This window comes from Sinocyclocheilus grahami, unplaced genomic scaffold (assembly GCF_001515645.1).
Source record: "Sinocyclocheilus grahami isolate Dianchi unplaced genomic scaffold, SAMN03320097.WGS_v1.1 scaffold148.1, whole genome shotgun sequence".
NCBI classification, from domain to species: domain Eukaryota; kingdom Metazoa; phylum Chordata; class Actinopteri; order Cypriniformes; family Cyprinidae; genus Sinocyclocheilus; species Sinocyclocheilus grahami.
Window position 1 is genome coordinate 1,506,988 of NW_015505327.1, and position 10,277 is coordinate 1,517,264.

Consider the following 10,277-nt stretch of genomic DNA (forward strand, 5'->3'; position numbering starts at 1 on the left):
TAAAATTAAAATACATTTATTTTAAATGTATAGCATATTTTTTAATAAGGCAACAACATATGATAGATACGATAGGACAAAACAAATACAGTGCAGCACGAACTGTTTTTATACATTCAACCCTCAACGGACCTTGGCATTGAATCGCAATTGGCTAGTATATTTTTGTTTACTTGCCAGACTGAAATACTATACTAATATATACATAAGTTATGCCATTTTATAAACCTATATGTTTGTAAAATGGTACAGCTTTTTAAATATCTGAAAGTACACTCTTAATATCAGGCAGTCAAGCATTATAATATGATAATCAAGTATTAATAATAGAAGTTTAGTAATTAGAATTAAAACTTGGTAACCATGAACTTAGGGCTGGTGCCCTAAGGTGACCCTTGTGAGAGGGGAAGCAGCACGGACTCTCATTGTGCTTTCACAGAGGAGTCCGCTACTGATCCGTGGCTGTTTGCCACAAACAACTTTTATCCATTATTTTGATTTCAAATCCAAACATTGTCACTGAAAATGCTTTTTCAACATTGCAGTAATACAATCTTTACAGACATGTTTAAAGGGGTCATATGATGTTGCTAAAAATAACATTATTTTGTGTATTTGGTAGAGCCCGACCGATATATTGTTTTGCCAATATTATCGGCCGATATGAGCCTGTCGCTGAAATATCAATATCAGCGAATATGAAAATATGAAATTTTTTTTTTTACAGAACATATAATGTCAATAAAATGCTTGAAATGGTGTAATTACTTAGTTTGTCCAGCGCTCTATTGTTTGCTACTGGATGAAACGCTTTAAAGCTTAAGTCTATGGAAAACCATTGAAACTTTGAACGGCTATATCTCCGTAACGGCGCTGCGAATCCGCACCAAATTCGAGGGCTCCCTTCAGCTCAAGGAACCCTCTCGAACATGAATCGAGTGTACGTCTAGAGGCCTGCTTTCGAATGAGACCTTCCCTGCATCGATAGCCGATAGGGTTCGGGAGTTACGGGTGGTTAAATTTGTGGTCCGGCGCCGCCCAATCAAGCGATCTCGGGGGGGCTACCGACATGCGGAGGGTGGCGTTCGGGAGGGCTCCTCGAGCTGTAGGGATCCCCCAAATTTGGTGGAGATCCACCGGCACGTTCGCGAGATGGTGACACCAGTCAACACCTTCACTTCAGTAAGGAGGTCTCTTGTTCAGGCAGCAGCATTCAAGCGTGGTCCTATTCGACCGTAAGTGTAGTGCTGGGCGGTATGACCAAAAATTTATATCACCGTATTTTTCAAAATTATTCAGTTTCACGGTGCATGACGGTATTTTTTTTTTTCATGCATGATCGGGTGTTAACCATATTTTCTACTGATTGAGAGCGGAAATACTGCAGTATATTGACTTAGAATGCCCTATTTTACTGTCATGATGAGTGAATATTGTCAAAAAATACCACACTAAATAGTGACTAAACATGACCCCTTTTAATACAGGTTAACCAGGAGTCACTCTCATTTATAATCGCCGCTAGAGCCCTGCACGGGCCTCAAATATAGGCCCGGCCCTGGCCCGAGACGCTCAGGCCCTGGCCCGACAGCTTATCAGAATTACCGACCCGAGCCTTTTTTTTTTTTTTTTCCCTTCTCCCAAAACAGCTTATACTACTGTTTCAGCTATTAAAATGGTTTAGTTTTGCATGTAATGTCAAAGTGATTATATTTCGTTTAGTTTTTTTAAGTTAATTTAGAAAAACATTTGGAGCATTTTTTTGTTCGTTAAATGTAAGTTTTTGTTTTTTTAAAAGTAGCGGCCAGCGGCAGACAGTGAGTTGATCATAGCCTATGTTTGATCAATTTAGCCTTCTCAAATAATCACGACTTGCCTAAAATAAAATCTATAGATATAAAACAGTTCAAGCATATTACAATGTTAGTTTAAATGTTTTACCTATATAAATGTGCGCTATTAGATGCATATCTAATCTTCACAGCATCACAGATCACTTGCATTGGAAACAACTTAAAATATGCCATAATTATTGCTCATAAAGGTAAGAGTAATACATCACTCGGAACTGTAAAGGGTCTACTTTTATTTGTGTGCACTCACAGTATCAACAAAGCGTTGTGCTTTTATAAAATAAAGGATCCATACAGGATGCGTTTTCTGCAATTTCGGCCAGAAGAGCTTCACAATGATGAACCTAAACTCAGCGAATACTTGCCTCAAAAACTTGCTAAATAGATCTATAGAAAGCTTTAAATTACTACTTTAAAACTAAATAATTTGAATCAAAAACTCTTTTTACGGATTTTATACAATCCATAAAGATGCATTTCTCAGGATCAGGATCGTCGTCTTCATCTTTGCGACACGGACTCAGAAAACGCTAATTTATTAATAAATAATTCAAATATCTAATTTCCCCCCCACACATTCAAGGTAATTACTTTTGCTGGGGCTTTGCGGCACGCTTGCAAGGATATGTTTGCAGATTCTGTACTGCACATGACCAATTGACTCCCTGTTTGCCGTGGTAATCAAATCAAGATTCTTCCAAAATACATTATTAGTTACTCCCCACGCTCCAACTTCTCCCTGATGCTGTGCGTGGTCAACTGTCACCTATATGCTAATGCGTGTATGTGCGTTGCGTATTGCGTAGGCGATGTATAATATTTATAATATAATCAATATAACAATATTTCATACAGTAGCCTATGTGTGCTCTGCGCATATACGAAGTGAAGTGAAGAAAAAAAAATGTGACGTGACGTGGCCAAGTATGGTGACCCATACTTGGAATTAGTGCTCTGCATTTAACCCAACCAAAGTGCACACACACAGCAGTGAACACACACACACCGTGAACACACACCCGGAGCAGTGGGCAGCCATTTATGCTGCGGCGACCGGGGAGCAGTTGGGGATTCGGTGCCTTGCTCAAGGGCACCTCAGTCATGGTATTGAAGGTGGGAGAGAGTGCTGTACATTCACTCCCCCCACGTACAATCCCTGCCGGTACGAGACTCGAACCCACAACCTTTTGGGTTACGAGTCCGACGAAGGCCACGACTTCCCCTATATATATGGCACAATAAAAGGAGAGAAGCTAAATGAGCCTGAGTCCAACCCGAGCCCGGTGTTTAAAAAAAAAAAAAATTCCAGAGCCCGGCCCGAATGGACTCAGCGTGTCGGGACGGGCTTGCAGACCTCTAATCGCCGCATCGTCTGATAAAATCATCATGCATCTACACGAAAGAGCGGTTATGCGGTTGTTTTGGCTATATTACTTTTGTCTCATGCAGCGCACTGCCTGCGTCTGAGTCCCAAACTAAAAAAAAAAGTGCATGTGATATTAACAGACGAACTACGCTCATATTTATAATTCCAAACAATCAGTAAGCGACAGGTGCTAGGAAACGCTGTATGGTACTCATTTATTGATGAGTCGGCTGCGGTGCGTCCAACTGAAAGCGCTGCTTCTCTGCTGCTCACTGCACAGAACAGACGCCGAGAGAGGTGACACTTCTCCGGGAAAGACAGCGCTGGCGAAATCTTCCAACTGAACCATTACTAAGGTTATCCAAAAAAGTCGCTAGGTTTGTCAGTATGAATATTCTATGGAAAAAAAGCCGCTAAAAGGGTCTGAAAGTTGCTAAATCTAGTGCTAAAGTCACGCTTGTGTGTATGAGACGCGGGAGCTGATGGCAGGGGGCGGTGGATATTTGTGGCGGTCAGTGTGGATATTGTGGATGAGTTCTTCTGTGTCATCACGTTGTATTAGTTCTACAGCTTTAATTTCAGAACTTTCACGCTTAATAACACATACAGCTGTGCCCTCACCACAGTGAAAAGGGACCCCTTTCAAACAGTGTCGTGTTCCGAACATTGTTTAAGCGACATACACCGGTATTGCGGTATTTAAAAAATTAATATCATAACAAAAATAAACACCAGTATTCGGTATGAACTACGAAAGTGCCCTGCGAAGTAGGGATGCAACGATTATAGATTTTGTTGGTACTATTGTTGTCTGAGAAATAATCACGATTTCACGATTATGACGATTATGCATTTATTCATTTCACAAAATGATTATTGTATAAAATCACATGGACACTCTTTAGATAATAGTGTTATTTATTGCTCTCTTTAGAAACCGAAATAACACCGTAACCAATAATACATCACAAAATAATAATAATAAAGACAAACAAATGTCTCTCTCCAATTGGAATTAAAAAGGTGACCTCTGGTCTGTAAACATGTCAGTATTTCCCTTTGAAAATAACTCATGAAAATAGATCACAAAAGTATTTAATGTTTTCAGTTTGTAGATTCTTTACATTTCTTTTGGACCTGAGGCAGAAAACTGGAAAAATTGTGTAAAAAAAAAAAAATCTTGTTGGGTTTTTGACTTATGCATAATACTATAAAAGGGATAATATATAACAATGTTATTGTATTATTAATAAATAATATATACAATGTGTAACAAACGTTTGTAGGTCGGGAAGGAGGAGGCAGGAACCGGCGAACATTTACACAAACTTTAATAATAAAATAAACTCAAAACAGCGCGACAGCCCCTCGCGGACGACTGTCGCGCGCAAACAAAACCAAAACACAAAATAAAATCCAGGCCTGGTCCTCTCTCCTCTTTCCCTGTCGTCACTCCTCCTTTGTATCCTTCCGGAGCTCCTCCGTGAGACTCGAGACCGGTGAGTGGCGCAGGTGTCGCGCATTCGCAATTACTCCACCAGCCTCGCTCCGTTTCCACGGCTCTCGGCCCCGCCCCTCTCGTCACACAATGTTAATGTATTAGGCTAATAATATAAGACTTAACTTTATTTATCCCACAGGGGAAACTATTAATAATCAGGGGAATAAACTGAACTTTCATTGTAATCAACTGTCATCCATACATTCATTTTGATAATTATTATAATAATTCATATGATTTTAGATGTGGCCCGAGAAAATAATGTCTATTATTTTGGTTTGTGAGATCGCACTGCGCACACATACAAACACATACATTCAGGAGGACACAAACTTGTTATTAATAAAATAGCTTAGATACTGAATTGCTATACATATTCATCAGCAAGGAGAGGGAAAAATCACTGTTAACTAAACTCACATGTTTGTAGAGACGCGCTGACGCAGGTTCACACACACACTTTCTCTCTCTCTTGATCGAATAATTAAAGTAGCTAAATGTTATAATTAATTCAAATAAATGTGATCTTACCACTCTATTTCATCTGTCTGATCTGAAGTAGGCAGAATACTGAGTTAACGAGCCGTAGCTTCGCGTCAGTCTTGCCTTCACATCGTGCATTAAAATAGTTTAAAGCCGTGTATTCGCTCTTTAGCAGCAGTTTTTACGGCAATATTTAAATGACACCCTGGTCATTCTTGGTGTACCCAAAATGGTCCCACACTATCGACTTCAGTCATTTCTCTGGTGGAAATAAAGGATCGCTGTTTGGTTCCTCTGTCATAGTTAATCTAGTGTGTGTAGTAGCCTCCGTGTCTCTGATAAGCACAGTATTTTAAATTGGCGCACCACTAGTGTAACTTTGTTTTCGTTTTAGCGCAAGTTGCAACTGTTCCGTTCTGTGCAACAGAAACACTCGGTGTAGTGGAGCCTTTACGATTAATTAACTGTGACATTTTAAAGCGCGGTTAATTGTGAAACCGGTTAATCGCTGCATCCCTAATACAGGGTTTGCCAACACGCCGAATGTGGGTAAAAAACAGCTGTGGCGGGTAACGCTGTCAAATCACTAGCCAGTTTGGCGGGTTACTTTTTCGTAAGTTATGTTCCCTCAATTTCTTTGGGAAGTTCATGCAGGCCAAATCTGTGCAGGTTTAGCGCTAGTGATTTAGTCTGGTTAAACTAACTTTGTGCTGTGTGCATTTAGAGTGCATTCTTTCATTGCATGATTCAGTCTCTTAATATGCATTACGAATGATCACATAATTCAAGATAAGGGGGTTGGAAAATGTATATATTTATATCAATTCATATAGTTAATATCACACGAAGAGTGCCGTACAAAAAAACAGCATGGTTACAAATGTGATATTGTTTATTGAACTGTTGTATATAATCAATAAGTTAATATCAAGAGACTTACGTTTTAAACACTATATTGGCTGTTTTTGCACTGTTTTGCGTCTCTGAGCATATTCAACATTCTGTTACACCAAATACACAAAATAATGATCTTTAAAAAAGCATCATATGACCCCTTTAAATGATTCGGTTCATTCGCAATGACTCACTTAACAGTGACTTGCTGCCACTTACTGGCGGATTTAATTTCACATTTTAAGTATCTTTTAATTTTTTTTATAATTTAAATATCACTATTCAACATTTCATGTTTAAAATATCAAAACATTATTTATGTATTTGTAACTGCAGGTTAAAGCATCCCATGTCCCTCTAAGCTGCATTAACATGTGTAAATACATCTAAATGCCACTTCTTATGCAACTTCTGCAAAGATTAATTTTATTGATACTGATTTCATTTTAGTAACAGCCTAAATGTATTATTGTTATAATTGCCTGATTAAATGTAAGAATTTGACTCAAAAGATGATGCACACTTTTAGTAAAAATTTATTTATAAAGGTAAAAATGCCCATAAAAGGTAAAAATCAATCTAACACGCACTAGATTAAATATTTAAATATTTAAGTCATTTAAATATTGCCGTAAAAACTGCTGCTAAAGAGCGAATACACGGCTTTAAACTATTTTAATGCACGACGTGAAGGCAAGACTGATGCGAAGCTACGGCTCGTTAACTCCGTATTCTGCCCACTTCAGATCAGACAGATGAAATAGTGTGGTAAGATCACATTTATTTGAATTAATTAATTATAACATTTAGCTACTTTAATTATTCAATCGAGAGAGAGAGAAAGTGTGTGTGAACCTGCGTCAGCGCGTCTCTTTCAACCGCCATCTCTGCCATCAATCCTGCATTTTTTTAAAATCCAAAATACAGCAAAAAACCGTAACATTTTGAAATATATTTACCATTTAAAATAACGGTTTTCTATTTGAAAATATTATAAAATGTAATTTATTCCTGTGATTTCAAAGCTATATTGTTAGCATCATTACTCCAGTCACATAATCCTTCAGAAGTCATTCTAATATTCTGATTTGCTGCTCAAAAATAATTTATTATTTTGAAAACAGCTGAGTAGAATTTTTTTCAGGTTTCTTTGATGAATAGAAAGTTCAGAAGAACAGAATTTATCTGAAATAGAAATTTTTTGTAACATTATAAATGTCTTTGATCACTTTTGATCAATTTAAAGCATCCTTGCTAAATAAAAGTATTAATTTGTATAATTTCTTACTGACTCCAAGCTTTTGAATGGAATAGTGTATAATGTTACAAAAGGTTTTTATTTCAGATAAATGCTGATCTTTAGGTCTTTCTATTCATCAAAGAATCCTGAAAAAAAATAAATCGGTTTTAAATATTGATAATCGGCATATTAGAATGATTTCTGTATCATGTGACACTGAAGACTGGAGTAATGATGCAGAAAATTCAGCTTTGATCACAGGAATAAATTACATTTTAAAATATAATCAAATAAAAAGCAGTTATTTTAAATGGTAAAAATATTTCTTTTTTTTTTGCTGTACTTTGGATCAAATAAATGCAGGCTCGGTGAGCAGAAGAGAATTCTTAATAAAAATTGTAAAAAAAAATTACAAATCTTACTGTTCAAAAACTATTGACTGGTAGTGTAAGTGTAGGCTGATAGCCAGTATAAAGAGTATGAAAAGTGCAAACTGATTCTCTGCCAGCAGGAGGCGCTTTAAGAGTCGTTGAACTAGCGGTTTCTCCAGTAATGGCTGTAATCAAATCAGCTCCGCTCATGAACACTTCTTTATTAGATAAAATAAAAACCATATCACCGTTATTGAAAAAAAGAATTATCGCGATACATATTGATATTGAATTATTGTCCAGCCCTAATGTAAAATCATATGAATATTATAAAAATTATTAAAATTAATGTATGGATGACAGTTCGAGTCAAGTCTGCTTTATTGTCAATTCTTCAAAAGAGGGGAGGGGGGCCATGGTCAGGAGGGAGTTCAGCTTCCTGACAGCCTGATGGATGAAGCTGTCCTTCAGTCTGCTGGTCCTGGCCTGGAGACTCCGCAGTCTCCTCCCTGATGGCAGCAGACTGAAGAAGCTGTGTGTCGGGTGGGTGGGATCACCTGCAATGTAGAGGGCTTTGTGGGTGAGATGGGTGTTGTAAATGTCCTGGAGGGAAGGGAGAGAGGCACCAACGATCTTCTCAGCTGCTCTCACTATGCGTTGAAGTGTCTTGCGGCAGGACGCGTTGCAGGCACCATACCACACAGTGATGCAGCTCGTCAGAATGCTTGATTACAATGATAGTTCAGTTTATTCCCCTGATTATTAATAGTTTCCCCTGTGGGATAAATAAAGGTAATAGTCTTATATTATTAGCCTAATACATTAACATTGTGTATATTTATTAATAATACAATAATATTGTTATATATTATCCCTTTTATAGTATTATGCATTAGTCAAAAACCAACAAGATTTTTTTTTTTTTTTACACAATGTTTCCAGTTTTTTGCCTCAGGTCCAAAAGAAATGTAAAGAATCTACAAACTGAAAACATTAAATACTTTTGTGATCTATTTTCATGAGTTATTTTCAAAGGGAAATACTGACATGTTTACAGAGCAGAGGTCACCTTTTTAATTCCAATTGGAGAGAGAGACATTTGTTTGTCCTTATTATTATTATTATTATTATTATTATTATTTTGTGATGTATTATTGGTTACTGTTATTTCTGTTTCTAAAGGCAGCAATAAATAACACTTTATCTAAAGAGTGTCCATGTGATTTTATACAATAATAAAATGAAATTTTCATTTTATACAATGAAATCGTGATTATTTCTCAAACAATAATCGTACCAACAAAATCTATAATCGTTGCATCCCTACCCTGTATACATGTATGTGTGTATTGTTGTACATATACATATGTAGTTTTTTTTTTTTTGGTGTTTGGCTTAGTGTTATGTTAGAATCATTATTGTACTCTTATACATTTTGTTCTTTAATATTTTGAATTATTTTTAGATTTATTTTATTGTTAGCCTTTAAAATTACTTAATACATATATAATAGTAATGAGGCAATAATAATTAGTTCAAATAAAGTATCAAAAGCAAGAAATCATATAGTTTTATTGAACAAAATTGTTAAAATACATAAAGTATGATAAACAATAGAGCTAATGTACATTACGCATTACAAAAAAGGCCTGCAGGGGGCGCCAACAGCCTGATGATTGTTTACACATTGCTGTGCGATCTAATCCTTGTTTAATATTGACCAGGCTTCATTTCATTCAAATGTCCTCTTAGTCTTTAATATTTGGCCATTTCTTTAGGACAGAAATGCTATATCCACTGTAATTGAATATGTATACATCAAAACGTGTAAACCCAAGAGTGAGGGTTTGAACTTTTATTTTGAAACCGCGATGTATTCTCCTGTGTTTGCGTAGATTTATAAATGATTTACCTTACAAATCTGATGAAATGGCGCACGTTGCATTCCCAGATGAACGTTATAATAAACCCAAACTCACAACAACATGCAAAGATGGCGATTGAGACGCTCCACACATGATGTAAATGATAACAGTTCCTGTGGAACTACTGTGAAGGGAGCCACTGTATTGACGCATGTACTTAACCTACACGTATGTACATAAAGCACATATACTGTATTAGAACTGCATCGCATAATTATTTAATTAAATCGTAGCATTTGTGAATTCACAATTATGCTTAATTAGGATTTTTAAATGGGTTTAATATATCATGCAGCCTTGGAAAACTGAAAACTTTTTAAAAATCGAGTAGTCGACGAATCACGACAGTGCTAGTAGGGACTACAACAAGTTACTTCCCGGGTTTGTGACGTAACAACCCCAGATAAAACCCTGCCCTCAGGAAAAGGCAGCAAAGGGGGCGAGGCCATGCTGCACTGCTTTAGAGAAGAGGAAGAGAAAACTAGAAGTGCACGTAAAAATCTATTCATATATTGTCTTCTAAAGATTCTAATGGATTCACAAGTTTCAAAATCATTGTTCTAAAGCAGTGGTTCTCAATGCTGTTCGTCACGTCCCCTGCTCTACACATGCTCTGCATCTCTCTCTCTCTCTCTCTCTCTCTC

The 10,277-nt window shown here is 36.8% G+C and overlaps 1 protein-coding gene across 3 annotated transcripts in view; it reads left to right on the forward strand.

Moving 5' to 3' along the window:
• Positions 1 to 10,277, forward strand: part of LOC107591923 (nucleolar protein 11-like) — a 44,197-nt gene that overhangs the window by 10,159 nt on the left and 23,761 nt on the right. The gene's annotated exons all lie outside the window — the stretch shown is intronic.